Genomic DNA, 18,650 nt, shown 5'->3' with positions numbered 1-18,650 from the left:
TCACTTCTCCACGATCATCAGCTCTTATTTTGAAATAATTAAAATTCAAATTTATGTTTTGTATGTATTTTTCATTTTGAAATTAAAGTAATTATGAATTCTGGACCTCTTGTTTTGACCGCTGTCCCCTTACTAATGACAAATTTTTGGTCCCCCTGATTTGCAGTCAAATGCCGCCACTTTATGTGTCTACTGCTTTCTCCTTCTTTTTATGTTCGAATCTTCTGCTTTTCCAACTGATCGGTCTGGCAACACTGCCTTCAGCCTGTTATGGGACGCCCCAATCTTCATATTCTTCTGAAGACTCCAGTTTCCAAGGTAAAGTCAATACTAAATTGATGTAGCCAACATTTAGTGATGCCAGACTGGAAGGTAGAAATTCTAATTTTGCTCTTAAATTTCCCATGTGCTATACTAATTACAAAAATTTCAAAATTTATAAAATATGGAAATTGAAACTGCGGCTGTATGTCACTTACTTTCTTCAATATTTAACAGAATTGTTGGTAAATTCCAATCTTTTAAACACCTAATAAGTATTTTTCTTAATTAAAATAGATTATTGAAAGTTTTAATGAAAATAAGTAGGTCTACAATACATTTTTAAAAAATCAGAATTTAGTACAGTATTTCCATCACGCTTTTGTGTCACAATCTTCTACTGAATGTAATGATACAAGACAAACTTGATTCTTCAGTTATTTCGTGTGGGATGTTTTAGAACTTGGCTGTTTGTTGGTAATAATCTACTTTTTTTGGAGTATGTTTAGTACAAGGGGTCCAGAAGTACGTAAAAAACACAAAATTTACAGGAGAAATGAATGATGCAAGTACTTAGACGTGACATAACGTAACTAAAACCAACCTAAACTAAACTAAACTAACCGAATATGAACAGAAATTACCAAAATTGTAATAATTTTTAGAGAAAAAAGCTGGACCCCTTCTGCTAAACATAGGCCCTTTTTTTCGTTCATGATTTCTTGTTGTGTTTTACAGTTAGAAGTATAATTTAATTTTACTTTCACACTAATATGCACTTTTCAACAACAAAATTTGGCAATTACCACTGATTTCTCGTTTATTCATGTGTCATTAGACTATTTCCAGCTTAGCCATCTGGTGGCCCGGGCCTAAAAAATTATGTGGCCCTAGTGGCATATTTACGATTTTGTTTCGGGAGGGGCTTTGCTAACTTTCGGGGGGGCTTTGCCTGGAAATGTGAAAATTCTGCAAGATATTTCATTTACTTTAGTATACTAAGTAAGATTTCGGGGGTGGCTTAAGCCCGGAAGCCACCCTCTAAATACGCCACTGTGTGGCCCCTGCTGACCGCCAACTTTTTAAAAATTGATTTATGCTAATTTATGAAGACAATGGATGTAATAAACGAAGGAATTTTGTTTCATACTATTGGTCATATTTTATCTTATGATTATGATTGTATTTTGTATAATTCTTTTAAGACAGGTAATTGAGACTTTGATTAGGGTGGAGGCTCCATCCACCTGGAGGCCGGGCTCTACAATCCCCTAAGCCTCTCTCTTAATCCGGCCCTGCTTCCAGCTGATAGAGAATTTTGTTAAGAGTCGATAAAATAAATATCTGAAATATCCCACACACGCTGCCAATTTGACGAAAATTCCCTTTATCCTATTCGAAAAATTAATATGAGAAATCCCATAAAATAGGAATTTTCCCACGGGTTGGCATCATTATTTTTTGATTAGATGCATCCAATAATAATAATAATAATAATAATAATAATAATAATAATAATAATAATAATAATAATAGCTACTTATAAAGTCCTATTAACTTATTTACAAATACTATAGTGTTACTGCTAGGAGAAATAAAACCAACAAATACAATCTGGTATTGAACACTGTATATTTTTTCATTCTTAATTTCTTCATTTTTGGTCTCGAAGGGGGGAGTCCGGACCCCGCCCCTTGGCTACGTGTCTGGTAATATATATAAAATCCAATAATATTCATTACCTGAGAAAAGTTCGGAAAGAACATGGCCCGCTATAAACAATACCGACTCCCCTCCACGCTTTCTTCTACATGTCATGTCTCCATTTGTCGATACATTGACCCTTAGTACTATGAAAGTCTCTTCTTGCATGGTAGAATGGGAAAAAAATGATTTAATTGCAGCTACTTTACAAGAATAAAACCAAAAATGTCAGTAGAAAACACGTTATAAAATTTATTTTTCGATACTCATTTTGGCGCCCCCCTGACTGTGGCGCCCCGGCACTTGGTCCGCCCCTGAGAATATTAATTTAACATACATACTTAAATGAACCTATAAAATTTGTGTAAATATGAGCCGCTACATACGAAGACCAGTCAAAAAGTTTCCGCAATTTTTGTTGTAGGTCTTTATCACCACAATACAGGCCCGCAACCAGAGGAGGGCTAGGGGGTCCTGCCCCCCCTAAACGTTTCATAGCCCCTCCAAACATCAATACAAAAACACAATTTACATATTTGTAAGAGAATTTTTAATGACTTGGTCCCCCTTAACTTATTCATGGTCCCCTCAAAACTTTGTGGCTGGTTTCGGGCCTGCTACAATATAAGTGCACATTTACTTAATCGACTTTAAAGTTGGTATCTTCGGAACACTCACACACACATACATACATAAACTAGTTTCACTGCTCCTGCCATTGCTGGAAACACAGACGAAAGGCCTCTTTTGGTATCTTTCAAAGTTCAGTCGTCGCATTGGTTTTGATCTCTTCTACGTTGGCGAAACGAAAATGGCGTATTTTTAGCTTTAGAAAGAGCCAAACATCCGATGGTGCTAAACTGTTTTTAAGGCTATCTCTGATCAAACTCTGTGAATCAGATTTTCTCCAATTTGCACATGAACTTGATGTTTGCGCATTTTTTGATCTGTGAAATTTCACCAACTTATCACTACGCACTCTTCCTTTTAGGTACACTATTCATACACTGCCTGTTAAGACGTCTTCACACTTGTTAAATTCAGAATTAGGCAACCTACGGACTGTATTCCACAAGATCCATTGTAATTGCATCACAAATGCCAGAACTACAAGAACATTCCGGGAACTTTCTGACTGTCCCTCGTATATTTTTGAGTTGAACAACAACATTGGTCTAATTTATAACAACTTTTTAGACTATATGTTCAAAAAGTTTATATTAATGGTTTAACGTAAAAGAGTACACAAAAGTAATTATTAACCTTGAAAACTACTAAAGCTTATAGTAAAAATTACTTTCTTCTTAGTTTTCCATTAATTCTGAACATCTTGTTAGGATAGGAAAAAGATAAGATATGAGAAGGTAACAGATATAGGATGGAAATGAATAGGAACTCATTTCTATATTTAGATAGAAGTGTCCGCGAGATAAGAGGGTTTAAGAGCCCAGGTTGCCCACGAGATCTTTTAAGGGGACATAAATTTTTCATTGAAAATGAAAGTAATTCAACTTCAATTACATTATAACGATGACTTTGAAAACGCTAAATTGAATTAAATTTACTCTATGGAGCAACTTATCTCGGTGTTTTTCACAACCAACTCCGTCTCATCTACGGTTTGAAAGGAGCATATGATAAATTTAGGAAAGTTGCGCCCAAGCACTTGAGGTGTTGCAGGATTGGCAGAGAAGACAGTGTATACAGTAAATTATGGCACTGTATCCAGATGTCTTATTCAGTGTTTCTGGTGTGTCTGTCATTGCTCTGAAATTTACTCGCTTTTTCTTTTCTAGTACGCAGCGATGGTGTATCGTATTTTGCTTCATTAACATGATCCTTAGAATCTAAATTATCTATTTAAAAACAATAAAAAATATTTCTAACTAGTTATAAAAGATTAAACTTCCTACCTATTTACTGAGTAAATTTAATTTATCGTTCGCAATATTTCGGTTGAACATTCTAGAACCATTTGCAAGCCAATTCCTCAAAACGTAGGTATAACAACTAAATTGTTTCATCTTGCTGCTTGTCTTCTTGTTTCAAACTATAAAGTGCCCTTATTTTTAGAATTATCTAAAGAAAACTAGTATTATTTATAAATATCAAATATGTATTTGAAAAGAAATGTTTATAACGCATTATATATATGTGAAATCTGTGGCCATCATCTTAATTCAAACTAGCATTCAATATTGTCATACTTTGGTTTGTAAGATTTTATCTTGTAATTATTGTTATTAGTACTAAACTTTAACCTTGCGGATATCTTTACTGCCAAATTGTATGTACAGAAATTTTGTAATAGTTTTTCAGTAGGATTTCTTATTATAAAATCCCATTGTTTCTCTAAGTTGCCTTTATCTAAATTTAATTCTTAATCTTTCGTTTTAGTGAAATAAGATTGATATGCTAATCTTTCCACCAATGAAAATATCTTACGCAAAATCTTTACACGTCGATAGAAAGCTTGGAATCGCTTAAATATGTTGATAATTCCCATACTGCTCCAGGTCTTTTTTACTTTGTCATCCCCAATCTGTTCTTCTATTCTGTCATACCAATGTGTGTTTGACTGTAATAATATACTATAATCTCATATATGCCCGAATTTACCGTATATTTTACATTTATCGTATTCATTACCAGAAGTTGTTTGGAAAGTTAATAAACTTTTAGGTGAATGTTGATTAGTTGAAGACTTATTACCGAATAAACGTTACATCGATACTCCTTCATTACCGGTCATATGATGGTTGCCAATCTTACGTTAAACAGGAATTCCAATTAGTTCTATATCTGATAAGAATTGTCCTACATATAAATAGCTAAGCGGCAAGATCAATATATTATCCACAATATAAAAATATTCAAATATATCGAATTAATTATTGATTGATTTTGAATTTAACGTCCCTTTCAGCAGCGAGGCTATATGAGACAAGACCTACTGATTAACGTGAAATTCGAACCACAGGAGCTGCCGGAAATCGAACCCTGGTCTCCCACTATATCTATTTATATATATGCATGTGTGTGTGTGCTATGATTAATGCTGAAAGTCTAAAATTAGCATCAGAAGACAACGTAGACATTTTTCTTTTCTTTTTTTTTTTCGATTTCTTTACAAGTAGCAATTCAGTGCACTTATCGATGATTAAATGATAAATTTAATGATTTAATGACCTGGAAGAATATGAAATCACGAGAAAGATTGGAATTGTGCCTGCAATGAAATTTTTTCATGTTGGGAATAAATTCTACAATCAACTGGATAAGAAGTATCGTCTATGAGCACTTCGCCCTCTATCCGCTAGTAAAACACATAACAATGAACCATTCTGAAGGGAAGATTTTACAGCTACAACAGTTCAAATACGTAAAATACTACAGATTTGAAGATGATTCACTTTTTGAAAAGGAAGATTTGCAGAAGCTTCTTTTTGGATTAAATAACATTCAACATAAAATTAAACTAGATGTTGGAAGCTGAGTTGTTCAAAGTAGTAGTAGTAGTAGTAGTAGTAGTAGTAGTAGTAGTAGTAGTACTACTACTACTACTACTACTACTACTACTACTACTACTACTACTAATAATAATAATAATAATAATAATAATAATAATAATAATAATAATTTCCCAGACGTTATGATCAGCAGACTTGGCAATAATTTCAACATCTATATTTATAGAAAATCAAATACGAGTAACTTCTACATAAATTAAAAAATCGCTTATTCCTATAAGGTAAAATCAATTGTTAGTAAACATTTATTTTTAAGAGACTACAAGCTCGTATCATAAAAAAATAAATACTTAAATCAAATATACAAACTAGATGCTTACAATGGCTACAACAAATCGATGTTAGACAAATGGAAACAACAGGTATTTACTATATATAGAAAAGAACTTAATAACTCCTTACAAAATAAAATAAAATAAGACCTAACACACAGAAGACAAACGATTTCTTCTTTTCTACTATAGCCGGGACTATCGTTTAATCTTCAAAAACCTGTACAAAAATATGGATTCAAAATCATATTTAAATCTCCAAAGAATATTGAGTAGTTTTAGCAGGTTAAAAAATGCTGTGTAAAAGATACGTTAAATTCGGGCGTATACGAGGTCACGTGTGATTGCAACCAATCATATATTAGTATAAGAGAAATGAATATAAGCACTAGAATAAGAGACCACATTAGGAACACCAAAGATCAAAATCAAGCACTAAAATGGTGACAACCGTTTGCTAATAATATGTATAGTGTGTTCTTCCGTTTTCTCTCACATTTTCATTCCATAAATTCATTCACAATTATTCATTTCCATTACTCAGTTGTCTTCTACATATAACCATGGGACGCTAAATTAAATTCTTTACTTTTTTATTACAAGATTACATTTATATACAAAATTACAATTATGTCGTTCTTCGACAGAATTTCTAATATTCTGTTTCAAAAACGTTTTGCTACTTTCAGAGTTTTTATAGTAATAAAATAACCAGGGCTGGCTCTACCATATGTGCAACACGTGCCTTTGCACGAGGCTGCAAGTTTCGAGGGGTAGCAAAATCTGACATAACTATAGGCTTATATATTGATTGATTGGAAACAGACTTCATGATAATGGTAGTTAAATTTACTAAGCTGACCTTCTATTTAAATACTACATTCATAAATCATGTTTAGGTCGCATTAGTTTAAGGTCACATGGAAATGGTAAAAGAAATCCCAGCATGAATTGCTTGATTATTGTCAAATACAATAACTCAATTCTCGAACAATGGCGAACACCTGTTCCATTTAGTTAGTTATCATAGTTTTGATATAAAAACTAGTTTTGTCACAAAGAAATTCCTTACCATTGAAGGTGGAAACAAGTTTTCTTTTAATTGTATAACAAATGTAAAAGAAAAATGAAGAAATAAAGATAAAAGAGCCAGTTGCACTGGAATTGTAAACTGATCTATTGAGATTGAAGCTCAATATGAATTTTATAAAAAGGATTACCATCTTTCTTCTGTAAGTATGTTTTCTTTCCCTTTCACTAACATAATAGATTATTATTTAAAGAAAAAGTAAACACAACGAGATTGTATTTGTAGAGTTTAGGCCTTTATGAGTGTGAGTACATTTTCTCTACCCTTCGTTGTTCATGGTGGGGTAGCACACTTAAATTCGTGGCTTTTAAGATTTGTTCTTTCCGGAGAAAGGAGTTGGCAAATGATGTCATTGCATGGGGTGGCAAATTGCCTACAGTCGACTCTGATAATAACCATTCCCTTTCCAAATATTCAAGAAATGATGTAAAAGCATTTAGAAAGACGAAAGAAAATGTACAATAAAAAAAAATCTCAAACAAAGATCCAATGATGTGTTCATTATAAAATAGTTATTACACTAAAACTGTATTAATTTGCATTTTCTTTCAGATTTCTTTCATACGATTTTCAGCTATTTCTTTTCTAGATTTCTTCAGTTGTTGATCTTCCTGTGGGGAATAACCTGTATGACCATATCAATATGCCTCTCTACTTTACTGTACAGCAACCAGTCAGCTTCACAATAGATGAACTCAAGAGCTTTCGCACAATTTGGAATTACATCGTCAAAGGTGAACGTAAGTGAACATGCCCAAGCATAAAATGGAATAAACGTTTTACTGGTAATAAAAAGGCTGATTTAAATAAGGATAATAAACAAAGTAAAAATTCACTACGCCTAATACCTAGTAAATTCACTATACTATCTCACAATCAGACTAATAAAATATTTGACAAAAGTGGTATTAGCTTATCATCAGACTCTCGCCTAAGAACAAAAATGTGCCCCATTCATGATTGGCGTACTTGTGCTAGAAAACACAGATCTAACATTTTGAAGTACACTTTTAAATCTATGAGAGATGGATAATGTCAATTCAATACGTATTTTAAGAAACTACACATGTTCCCACTATCATTCTTTTATTTATAAGTTTCTTCGTGGCTAAGCGGTTAGCGTACGTGCCTTTGGCGTGGGACACCCGGGTTCGATTCTCGGAGGGAGCTGATGTGGTTCGGAAACCACTTTAATCAGTAGGTTTACGTCTTATATAGCCTCGCTCCTGAAAAGGATGTTAAACTCAAAATCATTGCCTTTTATTTATTTCAGATAACATATCATATGAAACGATATTATAGCAAGTTGTATATAGAAATAGTAGATAATACAAACGTCAAAATAAGGCTACAGAAACAGCTATAGAAGAAACATACATCAATTATGCAAGGACTAAGCTACACAGCTTAATACTGAAAGATGAAATCTCATCATTGAATATTTAAGAAAATTTTCTTGAGAGAGTACTTTTAAAATATTATTTGCTTTTTTATTGAAGAAATTCTAAATGCTGATTGTTACGACTATGATTATCAAGAAGTTCTAGGCATACATATTATTATTATTAGGGTAGTCACCTGTTACTCAAATGACTCCGTAATAGAATAATAATAATAGTTGTAGTGACAATGAGATTGCTTCTCTGATTTTTTTTTTTAAAGAAAACAAAATTTCTCTCCGTCTCGATATACGGTTACTCTAACGTGTTATGCAAGGCTTTTCTTTGAAATGCAATTACTTCTCGTGTGTTTAATCTGTTGAATCATTCGTCATTCAACAAAAAATTCTTGGACATTATCACTTTTAATTTGAATATGTCGAAGAGAATTCGACCCCAGAGCAATTTTTGCCATTCCTGCACAGATGACTATTATATTACTATTTTTACTATTATTATTATTAGTAGTAGTAGTAGTAGTTAATATATGTGATTAGCTTAGTTGAGTTGATTTTGAGTTTAACGTCCCTTTCAGCAGCGAGACTATATGAGACGGGACCTACTGATTAACGTGGAATCCGAACAATTGATCTCTCGCCGGGAACCAAACCCGGGTCTCCTACGCCAAAGGCACGTAGGCTAACCGCTTAGCCACGAATGAGCTCTAATATATGTGATTGGTATGATGTTTCTTTGTTTATTTTGAACGTTAGTTTCCTTGTACAACCATGGTGCATTGTACATAGACTGGTGCAAGGTTGTATGTACCGGTACATGTGGGTTGTTAATTTGTACTTTCAATGAAGAAAGCGCTCTAAAGTACTAAAATAATTTCATAATTTATTTATTTATTATTATTATTTTTACTTACATGACATTTTCCATCTCGTACCTTAATAAACAATGAAGTAAATTAGATTGAAATTCCTAGATGTTATTTTGTGTATAGATTAATACATTTTAAAAGTAGTATTTTTTCTTTCAAAAAGTATGTACCATAGGACACACTAAAACTACGTATTAAGAAAGCCTGTTTGCGAATTAGGCGATTTTTCCAGGGAGGGATAAAGTAAAAAAAAAAGAAAGAAAAAGAAAAGAAAAGAAAATAGAAAACCGTTTAAACAAACTTGCTACAATCGTGGCAACCCTGCTGACAACAGGCATTCTTACGTCTACATCTTTTTACATTCTTACTTTTGGTCTTGCCGATCTCCTCTCTCATTAGGGCAGCATATTATGTTCTCAAGGTAAGGCCTTACATCCCATTGCCATTACGTTGTTTTAAATGTCAACATTTTGGCCACATATAGGCTCTTGTCACTCGGCTCAGACTCTGTGTGGTAATTGTGGTCAGGTGGAACATGGTAATTCCTGTACCCGTGCACCTTCTTGTGTCAACTGTAAAGGTTCTCATTCCGTTTGGTCTCGAGAGTGTGCGTCGTTTGAACTTAAGAAGAGCATTCGTGAATTAATGGTTACAGAGAAAATGTCTGCCGCTGACGCCCGTAGACATCTAAAGACTAATTATTCATTTGGCGTTACCCTTTTCTTCACTAGTTACTGCCGGCATATCCAAGGGCACACAAACAACTGAGGTTTCTACTTAAATTACTTATGCTACTACCTCTATCTGCTCCCAGTCTACCCAGACTGTTGATGCAGGTACCCACACTAGTTTTCAACAGCCATCTACATCTGCTTCAGATGTAGCTGGTGCATCGTCATCGACTGATACTACAAACCATTGGAAAATTAAGACTCAGGCTGCTTCTAAAAATCAATCAATTGGTGCTCCTAGTTCTTTACGGGAGACCTTCCTCAAAACACCTACCGTCTCTAGTTCTCAACCTGAGCCAGCCGCAACGGATTCCTCTCGTAAAGCAAGAAGAAATTGCAATAACTTAAATCTGCCAGTCCTTCTAAATCTGCCAGTAAGAAGTCTAAATCTTCTTCTAGTCCACCTGGCAGTCCACACCATAGCGATTCCTCTCTCTCGAATGAAGCAGGTGTTCGCTACCATCACTATACGGCACGACCTTGTGTCAGTCGACCTTTTGGGATTCGTGCATTTGAACTTTTAGATGAATTAGATCTTGCTCTACCAGATTTTTATGCATTGAGTTTTCTTCCCGTTCCCCTCTGTGAGCTCCATTGTCTTCAAAGATCTTTTCAGTTGGCGAGTTCTAATAAATATACCACGGCTGATCACCAATATCAGCTGGAGTTTCTCACTCTGTTACAACACTACGCCGACTTCTCACACTTTTATACAGTCCACTTTTGTTGAATTCCTAGCCGTGTAGGCATTCCTGGTAATGAGCAGGCGGATTCTGTGGCAAAAGATGCAGCATTTCATGGTGTTGCATTCGTGACGCCCCCCTCCTGCACTGATCTTTATCCGGTGTTCACATTTAGTCTTTTACACCAATGGCAGTCGGAATGGGATCTCGCACATGCCAACAAATTGCATGCTATTAAACCACGGTTAAGAGTCTGGACCTCTAGTTGAAGACAGTCTCGTCGAGAAGAAATAGTTTTAACTCGACTGCGTATTGGACACGGTATTTGACGCATACATATCTTTTACGTGAAGTTGCAGTTCCAGAATGTGTTTTTTGTGGAGACCTTTTATCTATTCGTCATCTTCTTGTCGATTGCCCCTCTCTAGCTTGGCATTGACAACGTTACAAACTTCCTGGCGATCTGCACTTGCTCCTTGGTGATGACACTCGTTTTCTCCGTGAACTGCTGCTATTTTTAGAAGAGTTTCAGGTTTTGCATGCCATTTAATTTTAACTCGTGTGTGGATGTTTCTTGTTGTATTTTAATTAACTTATTCCTAGTTTTATTATTGTTGCTATTGTTTCTGATTTGTTTTTATGGTTAACTTATGCCAGCGCATGAGTGCCAAAAGACGCACCCACAAAATCTCTAACAGTAACTCTAATATCGCTTCAAGGAGCGTAGCAATGCTTACCGATGCTTCTCATTAATTATTTATTATTAACGATACTTAAAAGGCAACATAAGTCACGCACAATTAAGAGTGGATAAACAAAATGGAAACTAATACTTTCAATATTAAAGGGTTAATAAGTCAGTTTAGTAATACAGCTTATTGAAAAGTGGCATAGGCTGCCTCACTTATGTATGTTGCCTTTTAAGGAATCATTTGCTACACTAAAGTTGAAAACATTGTATAAGTTAATGTTATAATATTACAGATCTGTTAGCAGAATCTGGTGTTCTTGGAGTAGGTTTTGTTCCGCCCTCTACAGGTTTAGTGCTCTTTGGTGTAGGTTCAATCGACGAAACAGCGTTTAGAGAGAGATTGCCAATTTTAAGAAGAAGGTACGTGATTTTCCATGTTCTTATAATAAACATGTTTCAACTGTACTTAAAAAAAAAAAAGTAAAAATCTATTAAGTAAAAAAAGACCATACTTACATTCTAAATTAAGCAGTGCTAGAACAATGACGAGTTAACTACCACATAATGTCTAGAAACTTTCTGAAAACTGTTTCACAAAATAAATAATATAAATATGTATCTTAAATTTCACTGTAAAGATGTTTGGGTTTTAATTTGTAATTGAAAATGAGATGGAATCTTACGCCCTACACTTATGCCTTATGAACTAATAGAAAATACTGACAAATGTAAATATATGATATAAAAATATTAGTGCAACAAGAAAATATGAAACGAAAGAAGTCCCCCACTACCCCAAGTAGCATAGATCGTTGGTCCAACATATGGGACCGGTAAATTCGTTGAAACGTTCTTGGGTCAATTTCTGTACTCACAGATTTTAAGCTCATTTGGCCTGCAGTGACAGATTTAGGCATATTGTGGCTATAAACTATTTATAGCGAGAGGACCATCATCTACCCCGTAAAAAGCTGTTTATTAATGAAATCGTCCCAGCATAACTTTGGCAGTTTTGCTTTAGCTGCAGATTGTTTTACAGTACACTTTTTATTATAAAGATATCTTTTTTGATTTAAAAAGTAAAAAAAAAAAATTGTTTAAAGTGTGGATTTTTTCTTTTGCAGCCCCTCTGAGCTCTGCGGCTCTAGTCAACTTATCTTGTTCACGTAGTCGGAAATACGACTTTGTTGGTCTGGAAGCGCTCTCTTGAACCTTTTGCATAGGAACTGAGTACTTTTTCACTGAGCAAATATTCCCCCAATACCCCAGCATATAATTTCACTCAGAAGTTACGGGCTTTGTTACACTGAAATTTCATGGGAACTACATACTGCTAATTTCACGAGACCGCATTTCTCATGTTTATATGCAAGGTACTATTAAATAATAATGAAATATTTTCAGAAGCGATTTCCAGAGCCGGGTTTACTGTATAAGACAAGCAAAACTCTCACAAAACAAGTTTCCGAATCTTATCAATTATGGAGTAGCCATTAGGATTCAAATAATGAAGAGATAAATTTATATCACAGACACCTAAAACATCATAATAGTAAAATATCCATTGAAGCTTTCCTGGCGTCGTATTGCAAACAGGTCTTCTCGGGTTAGCAGCCAGGTAAATACTGTTGTATATTGCAACGTTTCGAGGGCTAACACTATCCTCATCTGCAGACAAATATGATGGGACAATAGAGTGCGTGGAATATATACTTTATGTCTTTATCATTGGACTCTTCTGATTGGTGCTTGAAATGGCGGCTTCTGATTGGTGCTTGAAATGGCGGGATATGATTTGTGTTCATGTTTGACTCAGTTGGAATCCTGTGTCTTTGCTAAGGGAATTCTATGTCTCTGTCCTGAGTCCACTGAGTCAAATATGGGCACCAATCATATCCCGCCATTTCAAGCACCAATCAGAAGCCGCCATTTCAACCACTTATCAGAACAGTCCAATCACACACACATCAAGTCATTCCATACACTCCATTGCCCCCTGATATTTGCCTCAAGATGATGATGATGTCAACCGTCGAAACGTTGCAACATACAACAGTATTTACCTGGCTGCTAACCCGAGAAGATCTGTGTGCATCATAATAGTAGTAAAACTAAACTTCTTACCTATAAAGCTTCCAGTATTAAAAATATCACAATTAAAAATCCTTATATTTCATTTTATATTGTCAGGTACAGTCTTTGGTGCATATAAATCGTAAATGTATAAAGACAAGAATATGAGTTTAAAGAGTAAACCGGGTGGCTAGTTTAATCTATACAGTGCAGTGTTCCAACCTGTCGGTCGCCAGTTTGTCTATCTTGGAGTGTCCCATATTCAGAGACTGACTCGCGAACCACACACACCCATAGTCAGCGGGATTTCACTGTGTACATAGAGCCGTCCTTTCTTTCCCTCCTCTAACCAAGGGCGCCCATTAGGGGGGCAAGGTGGGGCGCTCGCCCTCTCCTAGAGGAAATTGTACTTGGGAATATCGAAAACCCAATAGAATTTTTACATTAGTTACAGCAAAATTTGAAACTATATTTGAAACGTCGCTTATACTTGCTCCCCCTTGGAAACCACAACATGGACGCCCTTGCCTCTAACCATCCTTTTTTTGTTATTTAAAAACAGGACTAGGCCCTATACCTTGCGATATAAGCAAAAATATAAGGCTTTTAATTGTGGTTGTTTTAATATTGGAAGTTTACTATTTAAGGTGTCTTACTTCTATTTGATTTGCAAGCGGCTTCTTGCGTATCATTATCAATGTTTTAGTAATATTAGTAGTTTTGAAGATGGCATGTATGACTCTGCAATTCCCTACCGTACTCACTATCCAATTTATTATTGAGGGGGTACGTTGGGTCAGTGGTAGAGCGGGGTCTTTGGTTCGATCCCCGGCAAAGTAAGCTTGTGATGGACAACATCCTGGTCGTGGGGTTTCTCGGGGTACTCCCACATTTACATTCCACCAATTCTTCCATCATCATTCACTTTCCTCAATCATCGTCTCCTTTAACTTAAAGAGCATAAACGTAAGACGTTAAACTTAAATATTTCATTTCTTTTCATTTTCCCATTTTTTAATTTAATTTTGAGAGCTGCGGGTTCAGTGGTAGAGCTCTTGCTTCTGATGCAAGGGGTCTGTAGCTCGATCCCAGGCCCAAGTAAGTTCGTGGTGGACAACATCGTGTCCGTAAGTTTTTCGGGTCTCTCCCGTTTCTTCCCACATCCTCATTCCACAACTTTCATTAATTATCCGTCTCCCTTAGTCTAAAGGGCATAATTGTGGATCGTTGAACTAGATCAACTTCACTTCATTTATTTATTTCCTTTCGTTTTATTATGTATTCGTTAATGTATACGATTTAACCCAGCAAAATCTCTGAAACGAATGCGTTCACATCTATAGTCCATAAAATATTTTATTCATCTTAAGCAGTCGTCTCTGAAAGCATTTCGCCGTCATTTAACAATTTGATGTGTAATAATTCATATGTTTAAATATCGGAACCAAAATCAAAGAAATTAAATAAAACAAAACGAATAAAAATAAATAAATAAATAAAGAGAGAGAGAGAGAACATAAGTTGTTTTCTAAACTATTCTGATTGTGACATATCCTTATAAGTTACAAGAAAAATATGAAATTTCATATTTGTGATATGTAATTCAATGTGTGTTATTCCTGCCATTCTCTTTCAGACATTCCGAGCTATATTTCCAAACTATAATACTACATCCGAGCATGGTTTCCTTTTGTTGGCTTCCTGCTTAAAACCCAAAAGTCGAGGCGTTGTAAGGCTCTCTAGCTCCAACACGAAAGCAAGTCCAATAATTGATCCACAATACTTGACTCATCTAGAAGACATCAAATGTATGCAACAAGGTGCGTTAAATTAAATCAATATAATTGTTTTGTAGAGCTAAAGTTCTATGGCAAGAACAAAGAAATCTCAGCATGTAAATATAAACAGCAAAACATAAGATACTTATACCATTATCATGAGAAAAATATACTAATAAAGAATACTGTAGAAACTGAGAAAAATTTTAAAGGAAGAACTCCAAACAAAATGTAGCTACTCAGCGGCACTGAGAATTGAAAAATATTAACAAGAAACATGTCTTAAACTTGATTATCTAATTACTTTTCAAATTCTTTAGTTCTTCTAAGTCAGCCCTAATTACATAAACTATGGAGGTTAAAAATAAATATAAGGAGACTGGAAAAGGAAGTGAAATGGATATTATGTATGTAGGTGAGAATATAGGATCATAGTCGCTGAAACTAATTTATGCAAGGTTATTTCGTCACAGATTGACTTCAGCAATCCTCTCGCAAACAAATTTCGAAACCAAAATTGGATCACAAGGAATTCTCTAAGACTGGTGATGTCTCTACGCTATTTCAATATTGAAAATCTCAGCAGGCGAATTTCTACAATATCTTTTGGATTCTAAGATCTAAAATTCAGTGTGGACTCAGCGAATGTTCAGAGTCAGTCTGGAAGCAGTGAAGTTTCAGTATGGATTTAATATTAAATTCAAGGAAAAACATTTCTTAGTCAGGTGTGATGAGAGTGAAAACAGTAGAAAAAGTATAATCTACAACTCTATCATTCGATTCTGTAGAAGAGTGCATTCGAACTCTTGTCATTTGCTGAACTCCTTTCCTAAACCAAATACATCTAAACAATAAGCTGGCAAAGATTGTAGCCTCAGATAACTTCCCACAAAAATTAGTGCTCTGTTACCTTTAATTCCCACACTTTTTTTTTTTTTTTTTTTAAGCACGCTATTGTAATTAATTAGGATATGCTATTATACATTTTCATACACACATGAAAGATTAATTAGACTACCTTATTTTATTGTTTCTGTGTGTATATTTACAATTTAGGCTTTTAATAACAACATATTTTTGTGTTTAAAATTAGATGATAATTGGTAATTAATGATTACACGATACAACATCTTATAGAACTTCATAACTGACATTTCAGGACTCAATATATAAAGCTAAAATGGCATTGAAAAGACACTAAAATGCTTTCGCTAATGCTTCATCAGATAGAAAGAGAAACAACTATGAAGAAAAGGAAAGAACAGACAATTAGCTATGAAGCGCCAAAACAAAGTTTTATGCATGAAATAAAACTACTGGGAGTAGTTGATAAAAAAATAAATAAAAAATATGTAGGAATGTACAGATATAATTTAAAATTAAAAAACTATGAATTAATAAAAATAATGAAAAATAACATGGAACGAAAAATAAGAAGAAGAAATAGAAGAGAAATTAACGAAGATAAAAATACAATTTGCATCTTTATCTGTTTCTTTTCTGTTCCTTTTACTTCTGTATTCTCTCTCAATATTCTCTCTTTTTGCTTAAAAAAATACGAGTTCTACTGTAGCCGCACCTTCACTTTGTTGGGTCACTCCTCTGGACATCATCAAGCCAACACAAGACGGTTCCAAATAGATTAATATTTTGTTTTTACCCGGATATCACTAAATACGCTGCCAAGTTCCCTGGTCGTGGTCCGTTGTTCTGTAGAAGTACTGTGTACTTTGTAGTGTATAAAACCCATACGTCTAATTGGAATGTCAGGCATGAGATGATCAATACAAGAAGAAGATAATTCAATACAAGGATGAATAAATAGAAAATATCGTACTATATAGTGTCGATCAGGCTTCTTAACCATGGGCCACAGACATGAATACTATGAAGAGAACAATACGCTGTAATCATACGCGGGCTCTTCAGCACCAGCATCAACATATTGCAGCATTGCCTCTATTTTACACATTCACCGTGACATTATTGTATACACCTAACGATTATACGTAGTCAGTAGCTATTTAAAAATACAGTACTCATTCACCATGTCATCCTAAGGAAATAGAAGTAACTAAAATGATCAAATCTGGATATCACAACGACCATCTGTATATATTTATGCTCACTATAACCAACGACATAACTGGTAACTAAATTTCATCTATAGCACGAAAGAAGACTGGGACATAATTAGGTGTTAGGAGATTTGGTCAGGGATCTCAACTATTTACTCGAACATAGTATTATTATTAGCTTCACGAACAAACATATCTATTCAATCGAAAAACAGAGATACGTGGTTTAAATTATATATTTTATATATAATATTAAATATGGGATACTAACAACTAGTATAATCCCTGTATTTATAACAATATACACGTTTAGTAGTAAATAAAACGTAATTAACTTTCAAAACTAATTTTCATGACACTTTTAAAACTCCATGTCAGTAAATTCTGTCTCTACAACAATTTTTTTCTTTTTCTTCTTTACATAATATTTTCATTAAGAGTTCGGTTTTTCATTAAAATAACAAAATTGTAGATTGGATTTCCAAAGGGTTACAATGGTAAAATTTATAATTATTTTGTTACATATTTTGAAATATATTTAATTATAAAATTGGATTTTTATTATATTTCATTATTCCCAATCTGCATATTTACTAATAAATTGAACATCTAGATATAAATAATCTTTGAAACAACGACGAAATCGATCTAATAAGCAAACTATTTCAACCTTTCAGATATGTAGATAACGTAGGAGTTGACATATTGAATTTCTATTACAGCATAGATTTACTGTAAGGACCATGTGTCAAAATGGTCCGTTACAGAGTAATTCATATATTTTTCTTACTGTTTCCGTATTAATTTTATATTTTTCATTTCAATATATTTTCCCTTTTTTTTTGAAAAAAAAAATTATTATACAACTTTAAATTTCTCTAATAATTTTTCCGTCTTTCTCCAATATTCTTGCCGGCCAATACGTCCCGTTAGTTTTACCTTCCCCCATTAAACCCTCTAACTCTCTTTACTTTCCATGTACCAATACTATCATATGATTTCATTCAATATGGTGCCAATATATATATATACTTAGTGTATCAAAAATCCAGAGCATGAGTAAAGGTTCGAATAAATGCAGAGATAGGAATGTTGTTGTAAATAGATAGTTTTTAATCTAAAATCATGGAATTTTTCCAATGTTACCAGCCGTTTGGAGACCATACTGATAAAGTGTCCTATGTGAAATGAAAATGTAATATTTCCAGTTCAGCACACTGTTCGAGCGGGATATAAAGGCACACAAAAATGATCCGGTGAATGTGCACACTGTTATGTGAGAGAACTTAGAGCATCTCAAGCCCATTTCCCAACAATGGTGTATTGTTGATATGGTAAGGGGCTAAAGAAGTAGCCTTCTGAACTGGAAACGTTATTTTTTCATTTAACGTATTCCACCAGTGTGGGGCCCAAATGGCTGGGTTGATTGCCAAAATTGCACCATTTTAGAGTGAAAAAAGCAATTTCCAACCTTTTTTTTTTTTTTTTTGTATC

General features: G+C 34.2%; 1 long non-coding RNA gene across 1 annotated transcript; it reads left to right on the top strand.

Moving 5' to 3' along the window:
• Positions 1-273: 273 nt before the first annotated feature.
• Positions 274-16,337, top strand: LOC145671362 (uncharacterized). The gene is made up of 4 exons (XR_014128511.1): positions 274-318; positions 7,447-7,597; positions 11,521-11,647; positions 14,937-16,337. It is a non-coding gene; the product is annotated as an uncharacterized LOC145671362 (long non-coding RNA).
• Positions 16,338-18,650: the final 2,313 nt, after the last annotated feature.

Source organism: Thermobia domestica, chromosome 15 (assembly GCF_964235325.1).
Source record: "Thermobia domestica chromosome 15, izTheDome1.hap1.1, whole genome shotgun sequence".
In the NCBI taxonomy this organism is placed as follows: domain Eukaryota; kingdom Metazoa; phylum Arthropoda; class Insecta; order Zygentoma; family Lepismatidae; genus Thermobia; species Thermobia domestica.
This window is presented reverse-complemented; position numbering and strand designations above follow the sequence as displayed.